Source organism: Chiroxiphia lanceolata, chromosome 13 (genome assembly GCF_009829145.1).
Source record: "Chiroxiphia lanceolata isolate bChiLan1 chromosome 13, bChiLan1.pri, whole genome shotgun sequence".
Taxonomy (NCBI): Eukaryota; Metazoa; Chordata; class Aves; order Passeriformes; family Pipridae; genus Chiroxiphia; species Chiroxiphia lanceolata.
The window spans coordinates 18411691-18423934 of record NC_045649.1 but is presented as its reverse complement, the minus strand read 5'-3'; the positions used below and the strand labels follow the sequence as shown (position 1 = coordinate 18423934).

The following is a 12244-nucleotide window of genomic DNA, read 5'->3' as shown; positions in this document are numbered from 1 at the left end:
GAAAGGGCAGCCAGTGCAGGTGTGCACTTGCCTTTACAGCCTTTGCTCTGAGCACAGCACAACCCTTATAGCTCCTCTGTCTTTCTGTAAAGCTCCAAGTCTTCAGTTAGTGATACATCCTCCATCTACTCGTGGTGTCAAATGGTTCATACTTTGACATGGATGAAAAATGAGATTCCCTTCTGTTTGGATAACCCTGGAACGGCACAAGCCTTCCAAAATTCAGCAGAGGCATTGAAAGCGTGTCACCACTGTCTCTTTTGAGCTGTGGGATGCAGGCTGTTGACACTGATGTTTGTTGAAGTGTCCTTGACTCTGTTCGTGATGGACTTTGCCCTGTCAGTGACAGAGAAGGGACACATTTCCTTGTGTGGATCATTTCCTTTCAATGGAAGGAGCCAGTGTTGATGCCAAGTGCTGGTTTGTTTGCTGGGTCCCCTGCCAGGGAGAGGATTTTTTGAGTTTGGGGGCTTGATGGCAGCAAGAGCAACTGCAAACCATTTCTCTCACACCTTGGGAGCCCTCTTCTCTTTCCTTCCTGCTCACACCTCACCAAAGAGAAAGAGGCATCCATATGGACCTTCTAGGTCTTGTTATAGCACAGATGTGCAACAAGAAGCCCACAGGCAGCAGCAGTGCAGACCATGGTCCTGGCACTGGACTATTTGTAGAGTTTTTCTATTACAGCAAAAGGTCTGGATGATGTGGCAGTAGGAACTCTAATGAACTTCAGATGGACAATTATCTAATGGAGCAGCTTTCCTCCAAAAATGTCATTCTGTCACAATCAAAATGCTTTGTGAAACTATCATTTTACCAACTATCATTTTGCCAATAATTTTTAAAATAAAACGTTTAGACCTGGGTTTTTTATTTTATATAATATATACATTTTTGAAAGTTATAATGATCTAAATAAAGCAAAACTGTTTATTTTTATGGAATTTTCCTTTGTGGAGAATTTCAACATTTTGAGGTTTTGTTTTGAATTGGAATGAAAACAAATTTCCAAATCTCAAAATTGTCTGTGAAACACAATTTCCATTCTCTGGCCAGCTCAAGTTTCAGGCTGGAGCATGTATAATAGATCCCCTGCAGGGAAGCTCTTTAGGAAAAATGTCTCTGAATGAATTTACTGGTGCAAACATATAGTTTTAAAGATTTGTCAATTTGTCCAAGCAGACATCTCCCCGCTGAAAGCTCCTCCAAGTCATAAGAAACCTTCACAAGTTTCTGAAAGACTTATTTCTGAAAGTTATTGCTAACTTTGTACAATGGATGGTGTTCATTTCCTGGCATTATATTAATTAGCCAGTCAGTTACAGTTGCCACTTATTTGCATCAGACCACAGAATTGATACTGTAACTATTTTCTTGGTCAGTTTTAGCTGAACTCCTTTCAATAGTTCAAATCAGAGGCTATAATTTTTATATTACATTTTCAATGTAGGTCCTGTCTGTTCAGACTGAAATATTCAATAGAACAGAATTTATATCCTGCAGCATCTCAATGAGTTTAAATATTTACAGCCTTAGCAAATAATGCCAAATAAATTGGATGACTTACACTTTCATGTGTAAAGAAGAGAAACCTACCCTAAGACAAATTAATTATTAGGGACGTTGATGGAGACTTACTATGAGTGCTGTTTTCAAGTGAGTTTCTTTGGATTTATGGTAACATAAATGAGATCATAGCTGAATCTGTTCACAGTAGCTTTATATATCATAAAGGTATGAAGCAGCCTAATACTGAAGTGCATTAACATAAAATGACTGTAAATTAATCATACACTCTTTAAGAAAACAAAACAAGACAAAACAGAAAACAAAACAAAATAAAACCAAAAAAGACCCTGCATGCCACAGAGGCTTTTTCTGCCTTTTTCTGGTTGGGCTTTACTGGAGAGAATTTGGTGTGCACTGTGCTAAGGTACCCCATGGAATGTCTCTGCTCCTCCAGAAAGCAAAGGCTTCGTGTGGAGGTGAAAGCTGAACTAAACACACACTCTGCAGTCAAAGTTTGTTTAGAGCTCCTGACTCTGGGTCAGTTATGCGGCAGTTTCCCTAAACAAACAAGCAAAACACAGGTCAATGTCCAAATACTGGAGTGCAGCTTATTAAAGCTGCTTCAATAGCTGGTGCAGGAGCAAAGCTGCAAAACGGGAGCAGACCGCCACTGAAAGACAGTGGATCAAACTCATGCCCAGGTAGGACTCTGAGCTGTCCTTGTCTTTCACTAAGATGCCTTTGACCAACTATCTCAGCATGACTCAGGAAGTTATTGAAAGCACATTTGGCACTTGATGCATTTGTTGCAGGATCAGCAACACAAATCTTTCAATCCACTGTCTTGAGTTGTTATATTGTAAGGTGTGTGTTAAATCATCACAACAGGAATCACTCTCTGAAGGATTGGAGAGGGGAAACCAAACCAAAATTGCATGGTAAATCGACCCAGGAATGACACACAGAAGCACAGCCAGTCGAATCAGTTCTGTATGTGTCCTTTCCCCACACCTCAGTTCAGCAAGGCATTTTCTGGAATTGTTACCCTGTTAAGTTAGCTGTTGACTTGTATACACAAACCACCTGCTTTGCTAGACTGCCCACGCATCTTATACCCCTTAAGGTAGTTTTACAATCTCTGTATAAGTTCCCTCCCTCTCTGCCATGTATTGTCCAAAAAACATGTTATCCTGCTCCCTGCTCGGAGTCTGACATTGCAAAAGCACTGCCAAGACACCTTGTCACACAGAGGTAGCACTGCTAACACTGCAGCTCAGCTCTTTCCCTCTTGGAAGGGGAGCTGTTACAACTGGAAGTGAAGAGGAAAGGGTCTAGCAGGGAGTCAGCTCCTTGCTGGGAAGGACCTGTTTGTTGTTGTCATGTGCTTGATAGTATTTCACTTGTTTGATATCAGCAAAATTCATCAGCTGGAGTCTTGGTAACTTCCCTCAGTGTAAAATTTCAATACAGTGTCACAGAATTTTCTGGGTTGGAAGGGACTCAAAAGGATCATCAAATTCAACCCTTAAGTGAAAGAGATGACCCATACAGGACATCAAACCCACAACCTTGGCATTATTAGCACCATGCTCTAACTGAGTGTATCTCAGGGTCAAAGTCATTAAGTTTTACTCACAAAATAAAGCTCTTTCCTATCCAGTACACCTCTGCTCCTGTGTTTTGCCAAGTCTTCTTTAATGCTGTGGTTTTTCTCTTGCATTTTTGCTACCTGCCAGTATTTCTGAAGGGGACTGTCAGAAGCACTATGTGTTGGTTTGGCTCTGCTCTGCCCATAGCATGGACTGCCTTTGACAAGAGTAAACATAAACCAGAGCTGTGTGGCTTTGAACACCCTAAACGGGAACAAAAGTAGAGATCTGCAAAATGAAAGCAACCTTACTCATGCAGATTAATTCTAAGGGAAGTGGGCAGCGAATTGGTCCCGGGGAGATCCCAGTACAGGAATCCCTGGATTCCTAGACAAAACCTGTCTAAATGAGTTTGTGGTCAGCACTTGAAGCAAGCAATTGACCTTCCCATCAGCTCTTACAACAGCCTGCTGATGGCAGAGCTCCATGTGGCTGGCACAGGGAGCTCCTCTGTGGCTTCTGCTGGCAGTCTGACGTGTGAAGGTGAGTTCCCACATTAACTGTGCACCACAGCGTGGAAACCACTGCTCCTTTGGAGTCCACCTGGGATGCTTTTTTTCTAAGAGTGTAAACATGTGAGCAAACAGGGAGAATGGTTTAAAAAGCAGCAAGTGGTATTAAATGCTTAAAAGAGAAGAAGATGGTGTTCGGCTGAGCAGAAGTGAGAGGGAGGAGACTATCCAACTCGGGGGGACAAGGGATTTCTTCAGGGAGTCACAGAAATATTTGTCTGGAAGCCCTGAGAGAAAATGAAGAAAAGTGTGCTTTATAATTGATATCAAGACAATCTTGTATCACTAAGCTCTAGCAAGCTAGGAAACATTTTCTTTGGGAAAGTCCTGGACTTTAAAGTCTAACAGAGATTTTCTAATAGCCAAAGAATAGATACATGCATAGAGTAATTACAATAACATTAGATTCCCATGCAGAATGTATAGTACTTTTAGAGCAGCAAGTATTACACAGGACTAAAAACCTGTGAGAGAAATCTCAACTGCTGCCACATAGTCAGTCAGCTACTCTGATCTGCAAATATGTCAGCAGGAAATAATAGGAGAAATTAAATGGGTCAGTATAAAACCAATAACAAAGTAGGAGAAACACAAAATCTATGACATAAAATCAATGTGTTGTTCATTTTTTATTGTCAAGCTCCTTTTGTAAGGTGGAAATAGCTGGTTTGCAGTGGAACAGCACAAGAAAAGCTTTCTTGCATCTTTCTAAGCAGATGAACACAATCAGAAAGCCTACTTAACAATTGACAATTCTATTTTAGTAGTAGTAGTAGTACAAGCATCAGCGGCAGTAATGGTTGTTGTGCTACAGTAGCCTTGAGAGTCACGAACTGTATCCCTTGGCCTGGTGCACATTGCACTCTACAAGCACACAGTCACAGATGGAAGAGCTTAAAACCTTGATCTCACTTATTTGTAAAATTTTGATCTGATTTAAAATTTGCTCTGTTCCAGCAAAGATTTATTTGTGTGCTTTTCTTTACCACTGTGAGGAATGTGACTACTCACAATGTGGAAGGCGAAGCACATGCAGGGTGAGGAGCAGACAAAAGCAAGCAAGAGAGAGGAGATGGAGAATATTAGCACCCCTGAAGACTTTATCTGCCTTTGCCTCTATGGAATGTGAAGCTTTATTTACTGCTGAGCCTTTCCACACTCAGAAAACATGGGTGAAGACCCAGAGCATGCTTAGATTGTCTTAAAACTTCAGTTATTTAAAAATGGCAGCACAGTTTGGCTTCTTCTTTGACATCTTGTTTCTGAGCCTTGCAATGCATTTGGATCACATTTTCAGGCTTTTCCCTGCAACTGGAAGAATTAGAAATTTATTGTATAAAAAAAAAAAAAAAGAAAAGTGGGAAAGTCATGTGATTGTGTGCTTCCAGGAGCTGAGACTTGAAGAAAAAGCCCACCCCAGACTCACAATAAAATCATGAGAATTGAAAACACCAGACTTAAGAAGCTCATCCAAGCTTTCTGCTGTGCATATGCAAAACGAGGGTGTTGTCAGGACTAGTTAGCTAATGTCATAAAGCACTCAGAAGAACAACGTTAGTTATTATTTAGGAGGAAACCAAAGTGTAAAGTGTTTTACATATAAATCTGCCCTTTAGAAGAGCAACATTAAAAGCACAAGATTGAGCTCTGGATTACTGAGGGGTAATAAAGAGGTTTTAAACACAGCCATAACTCATTCTGCATGAAAATGACTCAGCAGTGTCTTGACCAAGCTGGAAACAGGACCTCTGGAAGTGATTAGGGGTGGACTGTCTCCCAACATGCCTTTCCCCACTAATCTGTTTGGGACCGTGGATGTGCAGAGCAGCCCAGTGAGAGGAGCCAACCCCCGAGCTGAGCAGGGAGAGGGTGGCTCTGCACTTCCACAACCTCTGTCTCAGGAGCAGAGCAAAGAATGGTGGTGGTGGCTCTGCTGGCATGACAGGCAGTGTCTTGCAAAGAAGCAGATTGTGCTGCAAAATACATGGTGTGGCCGTCCTTGTGTTTGCACTGCAGTGATTTTGGTAGTTTCAGACGATCTGGAGCTTGACTATGTGGACTGAACACCCCCACTGGCAGTTGCAGCCCATTTGGTGCCCTCCTGAAGTACCTCTGCCCACTTGCTTTCAGGCAGAGCAATCCAGTTTGCACCACTGAGACCAGGCTGCCGTGCAAGCAGAATTGGGTGAGTGGGGACAACGGGGAGATTTCCTTCAAAAGCCACTCCTCAGCTGAACCGATCCACTGCCACCCACAGCTCAGCATGGCTGGTGTAAGGGACGTCATCTCTGAGGGTAGAACTGAGCCTTCTGCAAAAAGTATTTTGGGCCAAGTATTTTTCTCCTTTGTCCACTTGTCAGTTCATAAAAATATTGCCAACGGGGGCGAGGACTTGGTGACAGCAAATGTGAGCCTGCTGACAAAAGGTTTGCTTTTCCTTTGCACCTTTTGCAGGCTCCTCAGAAGTCCCTCCTTCCCCAGACACCCTCAGCTAAGAATCACTAGTTTCAGTCCTTAGGACCAGGTCTGTGAGCAGCAGAGCTCTGTTCACTTTGATGGCAGTAGAATAATGCACACATGTTGAAATGTTTATTTCCTGGCTTTAGGAGCTGCCCTAGAGCTGGACATGCTACACAACTGCTTGGAACCCGCTGCTCTGCTCCCCTCTCAGATGCAAGGAGAAGGGAGTGCTGTTACTTTGTTAGGAGAGAGCTCAAAACAAACAAGCCGCCACCAACTGCAGTTCATGTATATGGTTATGATTTTAAATTGCAAACAGGAGGCTACTTGGCTTTGCATAGTAAGCATTGTCTGGCAGTGGATGGGCTCCTCTGATCTCCCTGAGCCTTGGATTGCTGCTGTGAGATTGTGTCACAACTAGTCATTAATTATTTCATCAAAAGCTTATTTTTCTCATTTCCTCATCATTATTTCCACCTAGTTTCTTATAAATTGAATCCAGTTATTGGCAAGGCTTGTTTCTCCCCTAAGTGGGGTCTGGGCTTTGCAGAGAAAAACATAGACCTTAGAAAAAAAATGTACTGTTAACATATGTGCGTTCACGTGTGTATGTGTGCGTACACTGAGCAAGAAATTACTGTGTATGTGTGTAAACATTGCCCTGACCCTCTTCTCATTTACTTTGGAAGCAAATTCCCCTTCTTTCAACCTACAGATTCCTCCTGTCTTCCTACCTGAGAGCGACAAAATATTGTGGAAAAAAATATTGTCCAAAAAAAGAAAAGGTATTGTCATTCTCACCATGGGAATGAATAAACACAGAAAAGCAGAAAGGAAAAAGGTGAGTGTAGATATCAGGAGATTCTAACTGGACCTTCATGTCCTTGGGAGATATTTATTTTTTTAAAGGGCCATAGTATTCTTGGAAAAATGGAAACCCCTCCTGGTATTGCCAGCCCTGATAGGCAAGACAGGATAGCACTACTCATGGATTATCGCATTACAACCACAAGAGATTGGGACTACCAAGCCAAAAAAGTGGGGGAGGAGCAAGGCAGCCAAAACGTCCAGAAAAGAGGCTCAGAAAGCCCTCCTGTGCCCAGCTGCTGAGATGATAGCAAAGAGAGAAACAAGGACGTCCACCAGCACCTTCCCCCCCTCGGAGAACAAAAGCAGCCTCACAAACACATTGCAGGCAACAGCCTGAAGCAGAGGCTGCCAGGCTCAAGTGGGACAGAGGTGAGAGGAATGCCCTGGAGAGGCTCTCCAGAAACTCCCAGGAACCCAACAGCCTGGATGCTAAACCAAGACATGTTCTGTTAGACAGAAAGCTGCTGCTGCCACCCTTCCATAGCCTGAAGCTGGAGCAGCTGGGCTGCAGGGGACAGGAATCAGCAGCAATTTGCTGTACCTACGTACGAATCGTCTTGGTGAAGAGCCTGGCTGGTTTTGGGAAACACACAGCCTTTTGGGAAACACAGAGCCTTCTCCTCCCAATCTGTTCAGCATGTTATGTGCAGAGCAGTGAGGATTGTCAGCAAGATCCCTCTGTGTCTGACTCAGCCATGGCGCCGTGATAAGCACGGTTTGTCCTGCAGCTTGTGCTTAAGAACGCAAGACTTACCACAAGGGCTCCAGCTCTTTCACAACACCAGAAGAGCAGCCACACTGAGCCAGGCCAAAGGTCCATCTATCTCCTGTCTCCAACAGTGGGCAAAAGCAAAATGCCTGGGGAAAAGTATGGACACAGGGTAAGCACATACAATATTTCCCCTGAGTGCTCTCCCAGCCACCAGCCATCTCCAGATTAGAAAATTTTGGAGCCAAGTATGTTTTTGTGTACTTGGAGCCCTGTAAACTGCCCTGGGTTGCATCCTTCAACAGTCCTTTGTGCTTTCCCTAATTCTTAGGCTCTCTCAAGACTTACTCTTTCTGATCTCTTGTTTATGTGCCCTCCAGATGCTCTTCACTGTCTTCATGCTGGATGTATGCCCCTCTATATAATTCATCCGGGTTTTCCACCCTTAGTCATACGTGCTCATCCTTTCTTCCCCTGTCCTTCAAACTTCACCACAACTCATGAAGAAGATGCCTAAAGCTTGAAAGCACCCCCTGGGACTGTTCCTCACTTGAAAGTTGACTCTTCCATACTACCAACTCTCAAAAGTTTTTGATTGCAGGGTACACATATTGTCCCGTGTTTCCTCATCCACACTGTTTCTTTCTGACCCTTCATTTTTGCAGTTCTCTGTCCAGGGTTGGTGGCCCTCTTTGAAGTTTATCTGTGTTCCCCCACACCCCAAATCTCTGTGAATTACGAGAATTTCAAAAAAAATATTTGGCTTCTTTGTAGCAGAACTGTTGTTTACAACTGATGGACCAATTTTCTGGTGCTGTCACCTTGTTGTAACCAAGATTGGGCCATGCAGTGTGTGACACTCCTGGATTAGGAGGATGAAACACTCATCAGATTTCTGCAAAGTGGGAAAAAGACAAAAACCTTAGGTATTTCCAGAAATCCCTGTGCAATCTTTTCTTGGCTCCCATTAAACTGTCTGCAAGCCTTATCAACAGAGACCCCATTCTGAGGGGACACTACATGTAGTGGCTTGGCCTTAGTAATTCAGAACTGACAGTGGGGAGACAAGTCCCTGAGATCTGTGGCTCATTCCCAGAAGCAGCAAAGTCATTTTGAGTGCTACTAACAGTCAGGGGAGGAGTCAGGGTAAGAGATCACAGTTGTCCCTTTTGGGAAGGTGGTGTCCATACTTCATCCTGGACTTCCCAGTGATGAATCACCTCTCCAAGAAAGTCATTCCCATGAGTTCAGTGGGTTCAAAGAACTGCTCTTGCAGTTCTTTGCTCATGGTGATGAGTCAAGCTGCTGCTCTCTATGCTGTCTGTTGGATTGTCACCAACACTGACGTGAAGAGCTCACTGTTACTCTGCATGGGGAAAAATTTACAGGAGATTCCTCACTAGGGCTACAAGCTTTGAAATGGCACTTTCTTCCATCTGGGGAAGATGAACTAATCTGGTGAAACAAAGGAAGGCTGTTATTCCTCTCACCCCTCCTTCCTTGGTGAAGGGAAGGAGGTCATGTAAGGTCATATGATTTCTCTTACTCTTTCCTCATCAGAGTGAAGGATTGAGCATTATGGACTCTGGGCAATGTTTTCCCCATCCACATGTTTCACAGATACTCCTTATAAAGAGTTAATTTCTTATCTGGCCTCTAATTTTGAAGATTAAAGTCCATTGCTCACAGAAATGGTACACTGTGGGCAGGATTCTTGTAAACATCTCCACATTCCCCTGTGCTGACAGGAAGGTGCAGAGACCATGTCCACATATCTGCAGGGAGCATGTTTGAAAGCCCACCAGCCTCGGGCTTCTCCCAGCCAGGAAGAGTGCATCATTTCAGGCAGTGTTCTTGTGAGCTCCTGAGTGGTGCCCTGCCAGAGGAAAAGCAAATAGTGAGGCAAGCTTCGTCTTGCTGCACACACAAAGGAAGGAGAGGATGCAGAAAAGTGTGTAGCTTAACCCTTGGATGCTCATCACAAAGACTTGGCACAGGAGCCATGGAAACACTTCTGGAGTGTCAAACCTCTGCCAAGTATTGCTCACCTCTGCAAATGGCTCGGGGAGAGTCTGTACATACTCTAACCCTACAACACACCACGACTCCAAAAGCTATCTGAGCAGGTGATCGGCTGCAAACTGGTCCAGAACTGGAATTAGCTCCTGCCCTAGAAGGAGCACACAAAGCACAGAGGAAAGCTATTATCAGCATAAACAGTCTTATTTGGCTTTGCCTTTGTTGCCCATTTGTGTCTGGTGTGAAGTCATTGTCCTGTAAAGAACAGCAGGCACATGCATTCATGACACTATCAAAGCAGAAGGAGATGTTGTCATTCTCCACTGGAATTAGAAATCTTGCCAGGAGGAGGAAAGAATATTTTTAAATATGGTGTTGCTACATTCCCATGACTCCACAGAGCAGGAAAATATTTTAAGAATTCTTACTTAACATCTTTATCAGTGCATAGGCAAAATAAGATGCTTTTATAGCTAAGATTTATCTGTGTAAAAATATGGGGATAAAAAAGGATAAAAAACCCCAGCTACTATAAATATGTAAATCAGCCTTTGGTTGGAAATGTTTCATTTAGTTCAGGGGAAGAATGTTATGTATTACCTCCACCCACATTTTTATTCTACCTATTCTTTTAAGTCATTCGTGCATTTAAAATTGTATTAAATATTTTTAATAGTTGCTATATAGAGACTGAATTCTTAGGAGCAGGATTTTTTTCCCTAACATCTAACACACCCAAGTTGTGCCCTGGATAGCAGCCAAGGCATCTGCTCCCAAATAAATATTAATGCTACACCTCAGCATGCACCCTCTGATAGTTGTCGGGACTGCCATTCACAACGCACATCTCACCAAGAGATTTTCCTGCACAGCACTCCAAAGCTCTAACAAGCTTTGAGCAGACGACAAAACAGTCTGGCAAGCTGGCAGTGACAGCAAAAATGGACATTTTTGCAGCAAACCCAGAGATTTATACGATGTCTTCCAGAGCAGCAATACATTATGGAAACACCACACATCTGCATAATTGCACTCTACATGATGCCCTCTAATCCATACAGCCCACTGTGCTGGAATATGTGCTCTGATCCCCTAAGGTACATTGGGCTCCATTTAAAGCATATTAGCACTAATCATAGCATCTTCTCACATTTCCTATGCAAGAATAAACAGCAGAAGGAATTAATTGCTCTCCCCTCCCCCCCACGCACTCTACAGCACATCATGTCCCACTCACAGCAGACCTGAGACTCAGCACGACACAGGTTATCTCCTCATGGAGGTAACATCACTATACACAGCCCATGGATTTAATTTTCCACAATCTGGCTGGTTTAATGGTAATTAGTCTCTTTAAGAGCTTTATACTGAAACATAGACACCCCTAGACCAGCCTAGCTCAGGCAAGCTGTTGTTATAGGGCCAATGCCAACAACCTGTCTCAGAAGCCCCTTTGATCACAGACCCTTTTTTCTGGTTGCTCACCCTCCTTCTGTTCCATCAAATGCACGTAGGACACTTCTGGGCTCCAGCTCGCAGCTCTCAGCTGCCACCAAAGGACAAATGTAAGAGCAGTGGCAGAGCCTCTGCCACGTTTCAGTTCCAAATCTCAACTAGAGCAGGTGTACGAGCTGCAGGAGCCCACGGGTGCCTCACCCCCACAGCACACCCCAACCCATGAGGCTGAGCTGGAGCTGCAGCTCTGCAGCTTCTCTCAGTGTTGGCACCAGCTCACCAAACTGAGCTCTGAGTTTTTCATACTAAAGAGCAACTGGGTCTCTCCTTCCCTCTTGCCTGCGTGTCTTGTGGACTCCAGCAGCATCTGCACATGGGATGGTGGGGAATGTAAGGGAGATATAAATTAGCAAAAAGTTAGAGCTGGGTTGGGAAAGGCACACAGAAAACAGAAAGCTAAAGGGACCTCATGGTGCCAGTGCTGTTTCTGAGATAACTAATTTGAAAGCAAAAGGGGAATAATATATTTAAACTGAGGCAGAATTACACAATGGGGAGGGGCTGGGACACTACCCAGTTGACAGAGTCAGCAATAGAAGACAGCCTTAGTCATGCATCAAGAGAGGAACTGGATATATTTTTGGAAGCAGAGCAAACTGAGGCATAGATTCACTGGCCAAGGTTAAATGAGTTGGAAAAGAAAGTGATTTATATGTCCTGGGCTGATAAGGGCAGGTCTTGCTGGGCTTTCAGGGCAGACTTTCCCCATTTCTTCATGTTCCTACGTTGCTTGGATGCTCTGTTCATGCTGATGAGATTAAATGTAATGACTTTGGAACTGTGAAGGCATGATTGCCTTGAAACTCTATATCAGTGGGATGAATCCAGATCGCCTTCCCCTGAAGTCAGTAGGGAAAGGCTGGGCTGAAACCAGTTTGGCAAAATCAGTACTCAGCTTTTGATAACATAGCATAACATGACATAACACAACATAACACAACATAATGTAACATAACATAACGTGTAGCAAAAATAACATAACATAACAAACACAAAGTTGT

General features: G+C 43.7%; 1 long non-coding RNA gene across 2 annotated transcripts in view; it reads right to left on the bottom strand.

The window, feature by feature from the left end:
• LOC116793432 overlaps positions 1-11669 on the bottom strand; it is a 29841-nt gene extending 18172 nt beyond the window's left edge. Inside the window, exons 1-3 of one of the 2 annotated variants that reach the window (XR_004359479.1) lie at positions 11464-11669; positions 7755-7858; positions 4297-4981 (exon numbers count right to left, since the gene is read on the bottom strand). This is a non-coding gene — a long non-coding RNA (uncharacterized LOC116793432). Of the gene's footprint in view, positions 1-4296; positions 4982-7754; positions 7859-11463 lie in introns of those variants that run through there. The other variant, XR_004359480.1, reaches the window with a different exon arrangement.
• Between the last annotated feature and the right edge of the window lie 575 nt (positions 11670-12244).